The sequence below is a fragment of the Chamaea fasciata genome, unplaced genomic scaffold (assembly GCF_029207755.1).
Source record: "Chamaea fasciata isolate MVZ Bird 193981 ecotype frontalis unplaced genomic scaffold, bChaFas1.0.hap1 SCAF_34, whole genome shotgun sequence".
NCBI classification, from domain to species: Eukaryota; Metazoa; Chordata; class Aves; order Passeriformes; family Sylviidae; genus Chamaea; species Chamaea fasciata.
The window spans coordinates 1925508-1929386 of record NW_027094119.1 but is presented as its reverse complement, the minus strand read 5'-3'; the positions used below and the strand labels follow the sequence as shown (position 1 = coordinate 1929386).

Below are 3879 nucleotides of genomic sequence, written 5' to 3'. Positions count from 1 at the left end.
GCTCTTCAGGAAGCGCTCCAAGTGTCCCTCTGAAGGTCATCCTGGAGCCCAGGAGCCAACAGGGATCCTGAGCCAGCTCCGCTGCCTTTGGCAGCACTTTGCAAACGAGCTGCAGCAAGGGGGAGGCCGCAGGGCTGTGAGTGCTGCAGGCTGGGGATGAAGGAAGGGCCACGGACACCTGTGCTGACATGCTCCAGAATCCACAAGGATTCTGGGGGAGAACTGGCAAGCAACAAGTTCCCACAGCCACGACAGTGATGGAAGCCCTTGGTGTGAAGTTCCCTGGAGGAACTCCCAGGGGAGTTGCTGCTATAAGAACTAGTACCAGAAGGCACAAATGTAGTAACACTAGGAGATGGCCTCTAGGACCCACAGGCAATAGCTTAGGAAAAGATCAACTATATATTTGATATATTCTATTGATTATGGCATATCAGAATATATAATATGCAGCATTATATTTGATAAATTGCATATATGATACAAATAAATATGTACCATTGAGTGCATTTTCATAAATATTTTCATTTCATATAGATTTGATATATTCTTCCCATTTGGGGGAGTGAAGATGTACTGCTGTTGAGAACCTTCTGCCCACACAGCAGTCAGGCCACAGGGCTGTGCATGCACACCCACCCACTGTCCTTGTTCTTCTCGGCATCTTGGGGCTGCTGTTGGCACAGAACTGGGATGAATTGAACTCGACACACCTGTCCATGTCCAGCCTGTCATCAACGCTGATGTGGCAGGGCACAACACACAGCTCTCAAATCACTCACATTATCATACATGCTTTCATTCCTGCTGGGGAATGGGGAACTTAGAAACACCAAAGACACAGAAAAGAGGTGGAAAAAGCTGGGATCTTTAGTACACTGCTGCTACCCTCATGGAGGAACATTTGTTGGGTTTTTTAAGGTCATAACTTTCCAAAAACTAGCAAAGCGGCTCAGCATCGCTCACTCAGTTGTGAACGGTTTTCTTGACTTGGCAAAACTGCAGTGCTAACTGCGGACTCCGTCCTTGGTTCAAACCACCTGCCCTGACCTGCAGACAAAAGCACCAGCACCAGCAGAAACTACATCAGCCACTTTTCTCAAAAAGCTCTCTTCAATATGTGAGAGGAAAGGAAAACATGTCAGACAGTGTGGATTAATGACAAGACTCTGAGCAACAGTTAAAAAGCAAAGGGCCGCAGCTTCTCTGGGACACCCCTCGTGCTCCAAGGCAGCCAGGCCGCCCTGGCTGCCCGGGACCCTGCGCTCCACGGGCTCTGCAGAGCTGCACAGCGGGGAGGCAGCCTCGGGCACCTCAGGCCCTGGGCACCAGTGGCCTTCTTGGTCTGGACGGCTGCCTCTGGGCAAATGCAGCCTGCTGGCCCTCTGCTCTCGGCCCTAGCCCGGCCTTGCAGGGCTAATCCTGCTCCCGGTCTGAAACGTGCTCAAGCGGGATTTGTTTGTTTCCAGCTTTCCGGGGCATTGATTTGCACCACAACATACTGAAGGACTAAGGCCTGAACAACAGGTCCTGAGCTAAATCTGCCCTCTGGATGACCCTTCCAACCAAACGTTCAATGATCTGCTCCTTAACCAAGCCTTACTATCAATAGGATCGATGCATTCATTCATTGGTGAAACACGTCTTTATCTTTCAGCATGAAGAAATCAGACAAGGCCACATCTGGCCTTGCTTCCTCCTTGAGCCCTGGACAGGCTCAGGGAGAAAACCAAGAGGAGAAGGAAATCAGATCTCCTGCCCCAGAAGGTCTGTCAGATTGCTCGTTCACCACTGTCAAAGCTGGGCTACTCTCACAGTGCAGTCAGAAGCCTGGTGGCCAAGAAGGGGGGAGGCAGTGTAGGATTTCCCAGTTCCTCGCAGTGACTTTCCCGAGCTTTGCTGGGACAGCTTTCCCCACCTGATGAGTGGATCTGTATGAAGGATAAATAAAAAGGGTGTCTGCTGATGTATCTTTCTTAACCACTAGAGGCAACCTTTTGTACCAGTGATAAGGTGCATTGCTTACCTTCTTCTTTTCTGATTTGTCTTTGCACTCCTGCATGATAGTAAATTACACTGTTGCTTCAGCTGGTGTCTGTCTCTCCCTGTTGCAGACAGGTAAAAAATGTTATCAAAGAAAGGTCTTATGGAATATGGATGAGGCCATGCTACTTTAGCTAAGCAGCTAGCAATAGCCTGCAAGCTCCCAGTTGAAAACTGTTTAGAGAAAGAGAAGTTTGTTCACACAACAACCTATTCTTAGGGAGAAAAACAAGTGCATCTGCATAAATATTAGCTCTGTTCCATCAGAACCCACCAAGGAAAAATGTAAACAACCTGAAACTTAGCACATACACACAAATGACCTTCTGACCAATAAATGAGGCAGTAAGAAAACTACCAGTCAATGGGTGCTGCACATGAGGTCCCTGAAAACTGGATAAAATAAGTGATGTGAATAAAGAATTGGCTTTATCGGCATGAAGGATATGGAGTCTCGGCTGATTCATTACATCATCTCCCCACCACCAAAACAAACACACAGCCAGTTGAGCACAAGACCTGCCTCTCTGCCAGCCCATTTCTCGGAAAACACCCCTGATTGCCATCTCTGCAAGTGCAATCCCCACTTTCCAACTACCTTTTCTGCAGCCAGGCGAGAAAAGTCGTCGCTCCCAGCTCCGGACACCTCCAGAAACCAACTGCTTTCAGCAGTCACAAGCCTGAAATATCAACTTCCTTACTGAACCAGCCCACTGGGAGCTCACACAGGGAGGCCTTTTGTCCAAGGATACCCACACAAGAGCTCGAGGCTGGAGCAGTTTGAAATGCAACTCCTCCCGATGTTAAACCACCCTTTATCAAATGAGCACATACCAACCTGCCCCAAAGGGAAAGCCGGCAGAAAAGAGAACCTCTTCTCCTGCAATAGCAAGCTCTGTGCTTCTTTCTGTTCCAGCTGGAGAGTGGAGGCCATGGGCTACTCCTCACTTTGGGAAGGAACCCTGGGAAACAGCCGGATCTGGGAGACCAGCACAGGGAAGTTCCCCAAAAGGTACAAAATGGTTCTCTGCAGAGGGGGAAAAAAAAAATTAAAAAAAAAAATTATATATATATATATATATAAATGAAGCATTTCAAAAAGTTCTCAGACAGAAATTTCTGCCCCAACATGACAACCCCAAAGTCTCTGTGGTCTTTCAGGACACATCATTTTTGTCAGTCCCCCAAAGCACAATCAGCTCCCCAACAAGACTTCAAGACTAAAGGACAAACCTTGCCCCCTCACCTCTCCACACCAGCTTGAGGGAGTCTCTGTCCATTGCAAGATCTCCTTTGTCAGTCTGCATTGGCAAGAGCTGGTTGCAGGAGGCATTTGCATTGGAAATCTCCCCTGATGGGGGGAAAAACAGAAGAAGCGATTCCTGAGGAAAGAAAATGGCAACGTCCTTTGGGAAGACACCGGCATGAGCTCCCTACAAGTGAAGGCCTTTCATCCCTTGCATAAAGCAACATCCATCCATGGGGCAGCACTAGCGTTTTGATGACAATGCTGACAAAATCACTGCCCCTTCCTGCTGCTGTTGCTGACTCCAAATCATGAGAGATGTTCCAACTCTGCAAAAAACAGGCAGAGATGGCGAGAAAAAAACAGCTAGTCTGCTGAAAAGGTGACCAAAAGAATGCTTTCTCATGTCCCCTTTTCATCCTTTCCCCAGCCAAGACAAAGAAATGTCCTTTTCCTCCGTCACCGACGGTGACTCAGGTACAGGATGCAGCGTGGGGACAGAGTCCACCACTGCTCCCAGAGCCCGCCCTGGCCACGGGCTTCCCGTGCCCTACCGTGCCGAGCCGAGCTGTGCTGAGCCGAGCCGAGCC

The 3879-nt window shown here is 48.9% G+C and overlaps 1 long non-coding RNA gene across 1 annotated transcript; it reads right to left on the bottom strand.

The window, feature by feature from the left end:
• Positions 1-661: 661 nt before the first annotated feature.
• LOC136303453 (uncharacterized) lies at positions 662-3133 on the bottom strand. Its single transcript, XR_010724228.1, has 3 exons — positions 2882-3133; positions 2027-2105; positions 662-1931 (listed from the first exon to the last, which is right to left on the bottom strand). It is a non-coding gene; the product is annotated as an uncharacterized lncRNA (long non-coding RNA).
• Positions 3134-3879: the final 746 nt, after the last annotated feature.